This window comes from Onychomys torridus, chromosome 7 (genome assembly GCF_903995425.1).
Source record: "Onychomys torridus chromosome 7, mOncTor1.1, whole genome shotgun sequence".
Taxonomy (NCBI): domain Eukaryota; kingdom Metazoa; phylum Chordata; class Mammalia; order Rodentia; family Cricetidae; genus Onychomys; species Onychomys torridus.
In genome coordinates this window covers 84,373,229-84,388,823 of record NC_050449.1, presented here as the reverse complement: position 1 = coordinate 84,388,823, position 15,595 = coordinate 84,373,229, and the positions used below count along the sequence as shown (strand labels likewise).

Sequence of the window (15,595 nt, the reverse complement as noted above, 5' to 3'; positions counted from 1 at the left end):
TATGAGTCTTTAAAACCCATACTGGCTAATTTTTTGTCAACATGACACAAGCTAGAATATCTGGGAAGCTGGAAACTCAACTGGAAAAAATGTCTTTGTCATATTAAGCTATAGACAAATTTATGGGCCATTTTTTTTATTGATGATTGATGTGGGAGCATTCAGCCCTCTATGGGCACTGTCACCACTGAATAGGTGGTCTTGAGTTGTATAAGAAAATAAACTGATCCAACCAGCAAACAATACTCGTCCATGGTCTCTGCTTTGGTTCTTGCCTCGAGTTCTTTACTTGGCTTCTCTTGATAACAGACTATAGCCTATAAGTAAAACAGGTCCTTTCCTCTTCCAAATTCCCTTTGATCAATGTTTATCACATTGATAGAGAAGCAAACTAGAACAGTGTTCCTTCCCTTGCTATTTAATAAAACAGGTTGATCAGCATTGATATTAGCTTTTCTTTTAAAACTTGGAAAAGGGCTGGAGAGGCAGATCAGTGGTTAGAGGGGCTTACCATTTTTGCAGAGGACCCGAGATTCTCTCCTAGCATCCACATTGGATTACTCACAACCACCTGTAACTCTAACTCCAAAGAGATCTGATGTTTCTATCCTCCATGGACACCTGCACTTATGTGACAATGCACACACACACACACACACACACACACACACACACACACACACACAAGAGGATAAACCTTTAAAAACATTCTTGGTAGAGTTTGAGGACTTACCCTGGTCTTGAGAATTTCTATGTGGGTAGACTTTGATTCCTATTACAATTTCATCACTTATTATGTATGTGTTTAGGTTTTTATATTTTCTTGATATACTTTTTGCTTGTCACATAGTTCTATGAATTTATCCATTTCTTCTATATTTTCCAGTTTTTCTGAAATATGTTTTCAATGTGTTGCTTTAGTTGTATAGGATTCCTTCTATCCCATTGTAAAATCCCTCTTTCCTCTCTAATTTTATTAATTCATGTCTTCTTTTTCTTTTTGTCAGTTTGGCTAAAGGTTTGTCAATAATGACAATTTTGTTTTATTTGTTTTCAATCTTTGAAGAGTTGGGAAGGTCAGCGTGCAGCATAGGAGCTTATTTTTCTCATACTCTGAATTTCTTGGAGTTTTATTTTTTGCTTCTGTTGGGATGAATGCACTCCAGGCTTTTTTTCTTCTTCTTCATACTTTTTTTTGGGGGGGGGGGTCACTGAGGCTTTTATTTTGCTCGTAGAACTGCTGGGGCAGGGATCTTACCTGCGGCCACCCTAAAGATTACACTGGGCTTCAGACACTTGGAAGTGAGGTGACAGAAACAATGATTCAGACCAATCACATGATTACAAAGCTGGGGTTTCCAGCAGGCTCAAGGTGGTCAGCTGTGGCTGTCTAATGACGTCTAAGGAAGCAGTGGTATGGGAGGGACAAGTGCTGGGCCAGCTTTGAGCCACCTCGTTGACATCAGGGACAGGGTCGAAGCAGCCGGTGGCTCCAAGGATCTCCACACACACTTTACTTGGCCAGGGGATTCCTGAAGCACCTGCAGGCAAGCTTGGCCTCGTAGCCCAGCTCTTCCTAGATTCTAAGGATCTGATTGTACTTGGCCAGGTGTTCAGATCAGCATGGGGCACCAGTCTTGATCTGCCCAGTGCGGAGTCCCACCACAAGGTCAGCGATGAAAAGTATGCTCAGTCTCCCCAAAGTGATGGGACACCATGACGCCCAACCATGGACTGGGCCAGCTTACACACCTGCAGAGACTTGGTCACAGAGCTGATCTGGTTCACTTTTGGGAACAGTTAAACGCTCTCCAGGGTGTTTGCAGAAACATCTGTTTGTTTCCTGCACAGCAACCCGGCTGCAAGAAACACACCATGTCTATTCTCAAGATCCATGCTCGAGAGATCTTTGACTCCCGTGGGAACCCCACTGTTGAGATTGACCTCTACATCTCAAAAGGTCTCTTCTGAGCTGCTGTGCCTCCACAGGCATCTATGAGGCCCTAGAACTCCATGACAATGATAAGACTTGCTACATGGGGAAAGGTGTCTCAAAGGCTGTTAAGCACATCAATAAAACCATCACACCTGCTCTGGTTAGCAAGAAACTGAGTATTGCAGAACAAGAGAAGATCGACAAACTGACGATTGAGATGTATGGCACTGAAAATAAATCGAAATTTGGTGCAAACACCATCCTGGGTGTGTGTCCCTGGCTTTCTGCAAAGCTGGTGCCGCAGAAAAGGGTGTGCCCCTTTACTGTCACATCGCTGACTTTGCTGACAACCCTGAAGTCATCCTGCAGGTCCAGCTTTCAATGTCATCAACGGCGGTTTTCATGCTGGCAACAAACTTGCAGGAGTTCATGATCCTCCCCGTGGGGGCGTCCAGTTTCTGGGAGGCCATGTGCATGGGGCAGATGTTTATCACAACCTGAAGAATGACATCAAGGAGAAATATGGGAAGGATGCCACCAACATGGGTGATGAGGGCGGGTTCGAGCCTAACATCCTAGGGAACTAAGAAGCCCTGGAGCTGCTGAAGAACGCAATTGGGAAGGCTGGCTGCACTGACCAGGTTGTCATCTGCATGGACATGGCTTCCTCTGAGTTCTTCAGGTCTGGCAAGTATGACCTGGACTTCAAATCTCCTGCTGATGCCAGCAGGTACATCACGCCAGACCAGCTGGCTGACCTGTATAAGTCTTTCATCTGGGACTATCCAGTGGTGTCCATCAAAGACCCCTTCGACCAGGAGGACTGGGAGGCCTGGAAGAAGTTCACAGCTAGTGCAGGCATCCAGGTGATTGGGGATGATCAGTAACCAACCCCAAGAGGTTTGCTGAAGCTGAGTGAGAAGTACTGCAACCGCCTCTTGCTTTTTTTGCTTTTTTGACTTATCATTTGTAAAACTTCTTTTTACACAGTCTTTACTCAAGCTTGTGATTCCCCACTGATATTAACAGGTGTAAAGGACAACAGTAGCAACAGAAACAATGCATTCACAGTAATTATTTTATTAAAATGCACTTTTATTTGGCTGTACCCGTAATGAGATTCAGAAACAAATGTCACAGGATAGTGCTAGGATGAATGCAAGCATTTTTGAAACAAGAAGATGCCCTTCAACTGAAGAATGGGTAAATAAAATGTGGTACATATACACAATGAAGTACTACTCAGCAGAGAAAAACAATGACATCATGAGGCTTGAAGGCAAATGGATGGAACTAGAAAATATTATCCTGAGTGAGGTAACCCAGACTCAGAAAGACAAGCATGGTATGTACTCACTCATAATTGGATACTAGATGTAAAGCAAAGGATAACCAGACTGCAACTCACAACTCCAGGGAGGCTACCTAGTAAAGAGGACCCTAAGAAAGACACAGCAATTTCCCAGTGACAGAGAAATGGATGAGATCTACATGAGCAAACTGGGGATGAGGCGGGGTAATGGAGGGCAAGGGTCAGGGGGAAGAGAGCTTAGGGGAGTGGAAAGTCCCAGCTGGATCAGGAACAGAAAGGAAGAACAAGGAAAGAGATACCATGATAAATGAAGACCCCATAGGAATAGGAAGAAGGAGAATGCTAGAGAGGTCCCCAGAAATCCACAAAGATACCTCCACTATAGACTGGTGGCAATGGGCAAGAGAGTGCCTGAGCTGACCTACTCTGGTAATCAGATGGCTAAACACCCTAACTTTCATCCAGTGAGTGGTCAAAGCAGATGCAGAGATCCGAAGCCAAGCCCCAGGTGGAGCTCCAGAAGTCCAATTGGTGAGAGAGAGGAGGGATTATATGAGCAAGAGATATTGAGACCATGATTGGAAAAAGCACAGAGACAAAGAGCCAAACTAGCGGAAACACATGAACTATGAACCAATAGCTGAGAAGCCTCCATAGAACTGGACCAGGCCCTCTGGATAAGTGCGACAATTGATGAGCTTGAACTATTTAGGAGGACCCCAGGCAGTGAGACCAGGACCTGTCTTTAGTGCATGAGCTGGCTTTTTGGAACCTAGGGCCTATGCTGAGACACTTTGCTCAGCCTTAGTGCAGGGAGGAGGGGACTGGACCTGCCTCAACTGAATCTACAAGGCTTGGCTGACTCCCCAGAGGAGACCTTGCCTTGGAGGAGGTGGGAATGGGGGGGGGTGAATTTGGGGAGAAAGCTGGGGGCTGGGAGGAGAGAAGACAGGGGAATCTGTGGCAGATATGTAAAATTATATTAATTATAAAATTAAAAAATATTTATATTAAAAAGAAGTTAAAAAAGGAACGTGAAAAGGGGAAATGGAGGAGTAAATTAGGAATGAGAGGAAATGTACATGAGTAAGAGTTATAAGTAGTAGGGGAAAAAGAATGTGTTCAGGGAAGAAAAGACTATCATGAAAGCCTATTAAGACAAGATAAAACTTAAAGCAAAAGAATAATGGTGCAAAGGTAACAGTAGAAAATAAATAAAATAGATGAAACGTTAGATCCTCAATCAGGATTTCTCCTTAACTGGGATGGGTGTCTTCCTCCAACTCTGTGTTTTGCAGCTGACTCTGCAGGTGGAAAGACAGCTGCCAGTTTCTACTTAAAATAAATTAGATCAGAATATCTTCCTGCTGTGTTCGAGTCCTCCTCCATAGGAGTTTTCCAGTCTTCAGTTCTTGTTCAATTTAGCCTTTTTCTCTCCGTCTATCCCCAGCAGCTATAACCCTATTTCTGGAGTTCTTGATGATCACACTTCTAAACAGGTTTCCACTTCCTAAGGGAGTATGGTGATGACACACCACAGAACCAGGTTTAGGTTCATTTTTGTGGTATGCTCTCCTCCTACCCAAATGTAGGCTTCTTTTTTCTGCCCACCCACCCCACAACACACTGTTCTTGGTTGAGCATTTGTGAGTTCAGAACACTGTGTCAAGTTCAGCTCACAGCTCTTTCTCATATGCACAGAGCAGTTTCACCTGTCTCTTGCCTAGCTGATGGAGGAGGAAGTTAGGGTCTACCGAGTTTTGAAGATTAGTTATGCTGAATGTTCAGCCTCTCCTGGTGAAGTGATTTGCCCTCAGAAGTTCTGTCAGGTGAAACCCTCTTCCTCCCAGCCTGGAAGAATGCAGTAACAGTAAGTGGCTAGGTCCTTCTGAGCTCCATGGCCCTCTGCACAGACCTATCTGAAGTCTTGTAGTGTTTCCATCTGGAGGTATCCTTTCTCTCCTTACTTTGTGGACCCAAACCCAGGGGGAGGGGGCATTGCACCCTTCTTCCCTACATTGTCAGCTCTTCAAGTTGGAATTCGTGATGTCCTTGTAAAGCTAACTCACAGTTTTCTGGATTGTGTCTGTTTTCTCATTTGCTGTTTACGGGGCCCTCTCTTGCCCTCCTCCAGTTCTGACCTTACTCTCTAGTTAGATGTTTTCTGTCACACTCATGGGTACACAGGAGTACTTTTAGCCTCTTTTCTGCCATCATCATTTTCCTTGTTTTTAAAAAGTGGTTACGTGTTTAAGTAGAAGCTTTATAAAAATATCAGCCACCTCAGCATATAACCTGTTGCCTGACATATTTTGAATTTGTCAAACCAAAGCCTCACGGGAAATAAATCAAACCTTACTTAATGAAACTACTTAAAAATATGGTTGAAGCTTGAGTTCTAGAATTCTAGTGCATGTAAGCCCAATCAGTAGCTCATAAATACTGAAGTGTGGTGGAAAAGTTTGTCTTAGAATTGTACCACAGCACCAAGAATTCCTTATGTAGATACTAAATGAGCTATACATCAAAAGAGACCCTTAATACTGCTATAGTTTTGTTTTGCTTTGTTCTACTTAGAAGGTAATAGCAATGATAAGCCATAGGATAATCTCCAACTGTTTAAAAACCACTAGAATTATTGAAGATTAGAGGGAAATGTCAAAGGAAATAAACTCTTAGTCAGTAGAGAAGATTAAGGCTCATAGAAGTAGATGACTTGTTTAAGGACCAGTTCTATGATATCATATAACAATCATAAAAGGCCTATGACTAAAGCTTATTCAAATTGATTCTTACTCTAGTATCTGGCATAAATGCATCAAAATCATACTTCATGTCAGGCATTAATGACTACAGCAAGCTCTGATAGTCTATTAAATGACAGTAGTTTGCTTTCTTAAAGCAAGTGATTTATATACCATCCTATTTAACTATCATTTGTCACCTTCTCCACAGACTCAGACCTCATAAAAGCCTTCTAGTGGCACAGACAGGAGATAAATTGCTACTATTCGAAGAGCAAAGATAGGGAAACATTTTTATAAAACTGTATTTCTTACTATTGAATTCTGAATACTCATTAACTAAGCATCATCACATTGAGCTATTCTACTTATTTTTTAAAATAAATATTTAAGCAGACTGTATGCACTTATAATAACCACAGTGTAATAGGCTCATATTAATGTTTACTTCCACTGATGGGATTGACCATAGCTATAATCAGAGCAGATGTGTACACTAAGCTGTTTTCAGTGACATAAGCATTTTTGCCATGGGAAGTTTCATGTATCTAAAACCACAGATTCCATTGAGATGAGTCTTTAGGCCCTGGGTTTGATTTAGAATAATGTATTCAGAGTTTCAAAGGAAGTGGCCTACTGTCAAGAAGTTTAACTTTGTATAAGCCTTTTAGGATTTATCTTGCTCTATCTCTGGTTAATTCTACCTAAGAGAATGAGTTTACCTAAAAGACCATCTCGATATTATATACCTTATGGAAAGTCATTCCATTCTGCCATAATATTTTCACCAAAGAAAAGTGCGTATCAAGACATGTCTAAGAAGAGAAATGACAAACAGAGATCAGCTAGGAACCTGGAGGTCATGGACAGTGGTAGAAGTGTTAAATGATGACACTGCTCTCTTAGTCTTCTCTCTGTTCCTTGTGCCCTGAGACAACGTATGTTTTGAGGTATCTACACTCATGCATGAATGCATGTGGCTGTGGATGGTTCTTCCTATTAATAAACAAAACTGGAACTTGACAGGAGCCTTAGTGCACTTCCCTCAAATTTTTAAGACACAGTGCTTGTAAAGTCCAACCACTAGGCTTGTATTTTCAATCTTCTCACATCCTTATGGATCCCTCCCCTTTCACTCTTCCTCCCTCCAACCTTCTTGCTAAATCTCTCAGCCTCTCTGTCTCTGAGTCTCTGTCTCTGTCTCTCTTATACACACATACACACACACACACACACACACACACACACACACACACGGACTTCTTAACAATCAACAAGAATTATACAGCTTTCTAAAAGGCAGAGATCTTGGATCATCTTCACTACTTTGGAAACACAAGGACATGTAAACTAAACCCTCTCCCAAATTAATCACACTTGACTTTTCCAATTCCATAATAAAACCTATTCCTAGGGCAAGGTGACATAGTAGGTAAGGTGCTTTCTGCATAAGCTTGAAGCCATGAGTTGGGATCCCCTGAACCTACGCAAAAGCTGGGTGCTGAATCATATCCCATCAAATGGGATGCGGTGACAGAAGAACTCTGGAAGGTTGAGGGAGGGCCAGGAATCCTGACATATGCAGTGATAAAGAGCAAAAGTACTCTCTCTCAAAAAAGGTGACCGGCCCAAACCCACATCCAAGGTTGTCCTGTTAATGCCACATGTGCATTATAGCACACACACACACATACACACACACACACACACACACACACACACACACACACACAATCCTGCTACTTTAATAATACCATGTAAAAACCTACCCATAAATGATGAACTGGTTTTAATTATTCAATGGTTTCTGTGTTTTAATTTTCAAAAGTATCAGCTGCATTTGTTTTTTGTAAGCATGGGAGGTAAAGAGTGAGTGGACATATTTCTTTCTTAGTGACCCGTCCTTTTATTCAAATTTGAACTATCTGTCACATGAGCACACATGTACACACACTTTCATATGCATCAGCCTTGAGGACTATCTTTCTACCTCAACTTTATATACATTATTAAAACCATAATGCTCACTCATAATAATGCTTATTTTCTCCTTCTCAACTAAATCATTTATGTTATGAAATGAAGTTATTTAAACTAGTATATACCATTCATCTCATCACAAATAAGTCAATTAGTTACCCAATATTACTTGATTTAGTTGCTATGGATCTATTTTACATATCAAACTTCAGTGAGTAATAGGAATAAAATGCAAAATTAGATATATACTGTCCATGTATTCAATAGTTTACAGTAAATCTGATTGAATGTTTAAAAAACATAAAGGCCTTTCATTAGTGTTTGTTAACTATACAGAATAATGGATTTCACTATGACAATTTCATACATGCTTTTAATAATTTTTGTGATGTCAGCCCTCTCACAGTCTCCTTTGCCCTTAGCGCCTCCCTTCCAGAATCCCCTTTTTCTTTTCAAAGATTCCCCTTTCCACTTTTGTATCCCCTCTTTTTCTATTCTCTCTCTCTTTCGGATTCCACATTTGATAGAAAATATGCAATACTATAATTGTCTTTCTGAGTCTGGGCTATTTCAAGTGGTAACATGACAGCTAGTCCCATCCATTTTCCTGAAACTAACATGGTTTGATTCTTTTTAAGTGTGAATAATATTTTCTTTATATGTACATTTCACATTTTCTTTATCCATCTGTGAATTGTTACTGTGAATAATATAAAATATCCTTTTGTGAAGGCAATATTGCCTAGATTTGAACAGATGGGTTGAATGATTTTACATACACACATGTATACATACACACTCTCAGGAACAAGTGCCTATGCATACAAGAGATAAATACTATACATTAGGAATATAACCATGTTTTGCTGATGGGAGCTAAGGTAATAGCTCTGTCCCTAAATACCTGTATGCCAATCCTTGGCTTATGTGTGTGTGCGTGTGCGTGTTAATGGTAGAGGGAAAAGCAAAATGCAGTGGAATTAAGCTAAAGATTGCAGGACTGGGAGGTGATCCTGGGTTATGTGAATGGCCTCCTTGTAATCAATCACAAAAGTTTTTGTAAGATGGAAGCAAGAAAGTCAGAAGGAGAGAAAGGGCAATATTGTGTTGGAGGCAGAGGAAGAGATGGAAATGTGGTGCCAGAAACCACAGTTAGAATGATGCAGGAAAGGGCCAAGAGCCAATAAATGCAAGTGGGCCCTAGGATCTTCCAAAGGCAGTAAACACATTCTCTCCTGGAGACTCCAGTGGGAACACAACTGTCTCAACTCAATTTGGTTTTCAGACTTCAGAACTGTAAGACTGTAAATTTTCATTGCTTTGAGTCACAAAACATATGAAAATGTGTTATAGAGGCAATAGAGGATTACTTCACTGTACCATTTATTAACAGCTTTCCCTCCAGCAATCCCAGTGAATCTCGGAGTTAGCTCTCATGGCAGCCTGACGCAGGCCTTTCAAAACAGGACAGCAGCGATGCCATCTCCCTGCTTCTGTGTCTTCCCTGACCCATCCCCCATTCTGGCCATGGACCAGACCCCTTTCTGTTCAACTCATATCCATGGCCTGTTTAAAGTGAGACCTCTAAGTTCATTCTACGTCACCAGTTTTTATCTTAACCATTAATGTGGCATCTAAACAACACTCCAGCTTTTTCAAACTCATTATTGGGCTTTGTAATTGCTTTTAAGTGGTTTGAAGTATTTTGTCTACTGTTCCACCAAATTATAAACTTCAAGGGAGTAGGAAATATAAGTGCTTTTGGTTTTTATTCATCCTGGCAGGGATTTCTCATGCCGGGTGCACACAGAAAGTAGGAGCCTTGACAATGTCTGCAGTTTTTCCTGGGTAGATTTCCAGTGGCTGCCCATCCTGCCCCCCAAAATCCTTGATGCCTACTGGAAAGCAGAAAACTGGGGAACGATCGGGTGGTTAGTGCTGTTGCTGTCACGCTCAATCTACTTGCTTTTTCATCCTGTTAGCCAGAAACATAGCTACCTTTCTAAATAAGACAAAGAACACCGGTGCTTTATCATTCCATAAGATTGTTATTTACAAAGCATTTTAAATACAACTTCATTTGAGTGGCATGAGAATCTTATGAGATAAGAAGATAGATATTGTTATTGTCATTTTTTAAACAGTTAAATAAATTTAGAGAGACAAAGAACTTTCCAAAAGTGTCAAATAGAAAGCGTTGAGTGGAAACCATGCTTGTAGCTCCGTGTTTATGGTGTGTTGGTTATTTGATTGGTTGTTTCCCTTGATTGCTTAAGGCTTGTAAAACTAATTGTGAGTATTCTGGAATCCTGATTAAAATATAAGTGAACTCATTCTTTAAGATTCACATAGAAACCTAAAATCTTAATTTCTAAAATCTGGGCTGTTTATTTGTAAGATTGATTTTTCTGTTCTATAAAAACATTAATTTGTTCCATACATTGCAAAGTGCTACATTATATCACATTTATCGCTTAGAAGAAATGCCCAAGCAGACTCATGATACTAAATAAAAAAAGTTTTAAGTTTGTAGTTAACTTGCTGAAGGCGCAAACTGCAGTCTCATTGGGGAACTGCTCCAAGGGGTTTGAAGATAAGGGAATGAAAATTACTCAAATAGAAGAACTATATGCATTATGAAAACTGCTTGGAGGTCTGTATGGCTGGAGGAGAAAGACAACATATGTCTCTGCCCTGGAGAAGCATGAAAAGCTAAATTCTTTTATCCCTATATCACCTATCGAAGTCAGCAAGTTCCTCCAGGAGTAAGGCAGCTGCACACTTGAAGTAGATCCAAAGATATTGGTGGCACCGTTTACAGGCATAGAATGAGAAGAAGTGTAACATATCAAAATTAGAAAAAGGTAATACGGCAATCTACCACAGCAATGTGTAAGCTACTCAAATTAAGAGCTGTGTCATGCATATGTCCTCGGGATCTCCATAAGTACAAAACCAAATAGCGCACCATGCTTTTTGTTAATTCTCTGTCACTAAGTGATTAGTAATCTAACAAGACTAGATGTTTAAATGAATTTGGTTAGGAGGGGTGTGGAGGGGAGCCAGTATAAAGACTGGAGAGTTGTTCTATCCAAAGTTCTTCCTCTGTTTACTTCAAAGAGCCTGGTTAAGGCAGTTTTCTGATTCATCTCTATTTGCTGTCACTTTTTGTGTCTGGTTTGTGGCTGTAGTCATTAAGGACATGGCTTGAAAGAACAATAAGGACACAGGAAAACCAAGTTGAACTTGACTTTAGACAGACATTTGTCTGTGCCTCTTACAAACTGAATGACATGAGGAAAGTTATTGATGAATAGCTATATTAAATATCAGATTTTCATCAATTAAATGAGTAATTTAAAATAACACACCCAAACTTAGGATTATGTTTAAAGTGATCACATAATACATACCACCCCCACAACTTCCTCAGTTAATTTATTGCATAAATTATTTTTTAAAACATTTATATTTTCTTTTACATATTCCAATCAGTGTGGTATCACAGAACTTGTAAATTTCTATATATTTCGATGTTGAGTTGAATTAAGTTACTTAGTTATACCATGACTTACTTGAACCTCTTAGAAAATAATAACATTTTTGGGTGAAAGGTGAAAGAAATGATGCAAAACAAAATTTTACAAATTCAGGGTTTAATTTCCCACAAATAAACAAAACATTTGTTGTGTTTTCATTAAGCAACAGTGAAATATCTGAAGCAACTAAGAAATATTTACCTAAACATTTCCTAATATGATATGTGTTTTAATTCTCTAGGTTTAAAGATTGACTTTTCATCATTTAAGATAAAACAATGGAATTCAAGAGTCCTAAAAATAATGACCATTCAACCTGGAACAGGGACAGAGTGAGAGGGCAGGGAGGAAGATACCATCATAGATGAGGACATCATGGAAATGGGAAGAGGCAGGGTTCTGGGGAGGCTCTCAGGAATCCACAAGGTTGACGCCACCTTGATCTGCTGGCAGTGGTCCAGAGAGTGCCTAGACTGGTCTACTCTGGTGACTGGTGCAGCAAATAACCTAGCTGTCATCATAGAGCCTTTGTCCAGTGACTAATGGAGGCAGATGCAGAGATACAAGGCCAGGCACCAGGCTGAGCTCCAGGAATCCAATTAATGAGAGAGAGGAGGGATTCTGCAGGCGAGGGACATCGAGATCATGACATGCAAAGATGACCGGCCACACTAGTGGAAGCCCATGAACTGTGCACTGGTGGCTGTGGAGCCCCCATGGGACTGGGCTAGGCCCTTTGGATAAGGAAGACAGTTGTTTGGCTCAAACTGTATGGGGGCACCCAGGCAGGGGAATAGGGATCTCTCCCTGGTCTGTGGGAAGGCTTCTGGGAATCTGGTGCCTGTGGTGTGATGCCTTGCACAGCCTTGGTGCAGTGGCAAGGGGCTTGGACCTGCCTAGGAGCAGTGTGCTGGGCTCTGCTGATTCCCCATGGGAGACCTCGATTTGTGGAATGTGGGGATGAGGGGTGGCTCAGGGAAGAGGGCTGGGGGGGATGAGGGATGGAGGAGGGGTGATCTGTGGATGGTATGTGGAGTGAGTAGAAAATTTCTTAATAAAGAAAAAAATTCGAAATGAAAAAAAATAATGACCATTAATTGTAAGAGAAGATTTTTCATGAACCAGAGAGTACATTTGAGACTCACAGCACTTCTATGAAACAGTTCCTATTACCACTCTTTCTCTACATAGCAGAAGAGATTACTCAACTCACTGGATATTTTGCATAATAAGAAGCAGGGCATAAGTTCAAATCCAGGTCCAAGTGCAAAATGGGAACTAATTTAGCTGTAAGGCTGCTATTGTCCATTAGCTCAAATATAAATACGAATGTAAAGCTTCACCACAGAGGAAACTGAGAAGCGAGTTCTTACTCCGACCTCTCCCATAACCTAGTCACTGAGGTAACAATAGACTCAGACTGGCCCACCTCTGACACTCACTAACACTGTGACCATGTGCAAGTCTTTACCACCTCTTCAGCCTCCATGTTCTCGTGAACCTGATGACCAATTACTTCTTTTACAGACTGAGACAGAGACCAGAGGTGAGCTGCGTAGAAACTAGCATACTGTGAATGTTCAGAAGCTAATAGAAATATCATGACAGCCCTGGGCTAAAAATGCTGAGTTTTCAGCCTGCTTTATGGCTTCACATACTTCCAGATGATACTCATTCACCCAGTACAATATCATATGCAAAGACTTTTGACATTTTTAAATTTTACTTTTACCTATGTATGTGTATGTGTAGATGTGTGTGTATGTTTGTGTATATGTATGTATACATATATGTGTGTCCATGTGTCCATGTGTGTATGTGTGCATATATGTGTATAAGTGTGCATGTGTGTGTATCTGTGTATGTGTGTGTATGTGTATGGTATGTACAGGCACATGAATATCCTAGGAACCCAGAAGAGGATGTCAGCTTCTGTGGAGCTAGACTTACAGGCAGTGGTAATCCACTCAGTGTGGGTGCTGGTCATTTAACTCTGGGCTTCAACAAGAGCCGCAAGTGCTGTCAACCCCTTAGCTATCTCTCGAGCCCACTTTTGACATTTTTATAAGGACACAAAAATAGACACGTACATTTTCTTATCATATTATCTTAATGATATCTAGATGAAGAAATATTTAAAAGTATTCTTCTACTAACACACAATAAAACTTTTGTCAGCATGATTTGAAGAGAATGATTTGGGGAGGGCAATGACAAGTTCCTGAGACAAAAACACAGAAAGGATACCTCGGGCTGCCTTCTACCAAGGTCAAGGGCCAACACTATAGTCAAATAGCTGTAACTGGAGAGAATACAATGGTCTAGATTTGGGGAAAAAGCAGGATGGAGAGAATGGAAACAATAAGCAGCAACAAAGAAAAATAAAATAAAAAAACTACAACAAAAATACTTGTTTGTCATGAGTAGCTGGAGCCAGTAAGATGTGGTGCAATTTTTCTTCAAGGCCTCATAAACCTGAAAATGAGCTTCCTGTGTGGATATATGATATTTGAGACCTCAGCCAACTTTACTAGTTTTTCTTTAGATGTACAGAGCTTCAGTAGCCATGGCGTTTTGGCATCATAGTCTAGGGAAATCCTCTAAAGAAATAAGCTTGAACCTTCATACTCCTTTCAACCTCTACCTTGTGATAACAGCAGAAAGCTATGTAAAAAGATGGCGTACCCATCTGTGTGTCGCTGTAACATATGCATATTTACAAATTCCAAAGGAAGGGGGCACTTTTGAAAAAATACCTTCCTCTTAGAGTAAAATTACTGGGTTTTAAAAACAACTTCAAATAGAATTTTAAAAATAATCATCCAAATAAAACAATTATTTTAAAACTATGTTAAGCCAACCAGTGATCTATTCTCAGAAGCTCAATACATGAACATATGGTCTTTTCCCACAGCAATGATACCTGTCATGTGAACATCCTTTCTATTAAATGCTCTAAGTGATCTCTTACTTTTGTAAGCTTAATTTCTTGAAATTGTTTCTGTTCAGAGTTTCCTCAGGCTGCCATTAGAGGGCATGAAAGAATAATGTGCAGACCAAAGTCAGATGCACCAAAAGTAACCAAGAAAGGAAAGACCGCCAGTTCTGGCTCATTTTGAAAGACGAGTTCACTCCCTATCCATCCCAAAAAGTAGTGGTGGAAACAATTTATATGCAAGAACCTCTGGTGATAGCAGTCTTCTATAAAGAAATTAAGGTCCTGATAACTATTCCATGTGAAAGACAAAAGCAGATTATTAAAGTTGGAAGAAGATTATTTTCTGTTTTGATCATTTGAAAGTTAGAGCCTATCTAATGGGAGTCACTAGGGGACATGTCTAAATAATAGAAAGAATATATATATAGTGAGTGTTGGAGAGCCTGGAAGAAATACGGGGAGAATTAGAGCAGTGAAATACCAAACTTTGGCTCATGGCCAGAAAAAAGACATATAAGAAAAGTAATATAGAGACATATTGTTCTTTGAAAAGTTTTGGATCAATTTTGTAGCTTCAAAATCTATCCCATCGTACCAGCCCCCTCTGGGGTCCCTATGAAACTCCCTTTTAACCTAGGAATAACAACAAAAACCTGGTCAAAGGAGGACTATGTTTCAAAGATGGAAGAATGACCCAAATCTTCTTAGACTATAAACCATCGGACATTTGAAGTGATTTTAAATGCATTCTCCCTTGTTAAATGTCATATTCAAATGTTATGAAATTAAATGGACCCATATACAAACAAGGGCACAATTCTTCCCAATAATAAATGTAAGAGAAGTCCGTACTATTCCAGTCAGTCCATTCTTTTCATTTGTTGGGGGAATATGTATAGTTTATGTTTCATGATAATATAAACCCTCTCTTACACAATATGTAGTTTTGGTAAAAAGTTATGTAATTCCAGAATAAATTTATGATAGCTGTCCATTTCTTTAATTTATAAAACAGTAAGATCCCAAGATCCCCTTCAAAACAGCCACAATATGTTTCTATCACACTAGCAAGACCGTTAAGACTCCCTGTAGGGCACTTGGACTTAAAACCTATAAATTTCCTGCTTAAATTTTCTAACAGGAGAA

At 40.2% G+C, this 15,595-nt stretch overlaps 1 pseudogene; it reads left to right on the top strand.

The window, feature by feature from the left end:
- The first annotated feature begins 1,875 nt into the window (after positions 1-1,875).
- LOC118587632 lies at positions 1,876-2,895 on the top strand (annotated as a pseudogene).
- Positions 2,896-15,595: the final 12,700 nt, after the last annotated feature.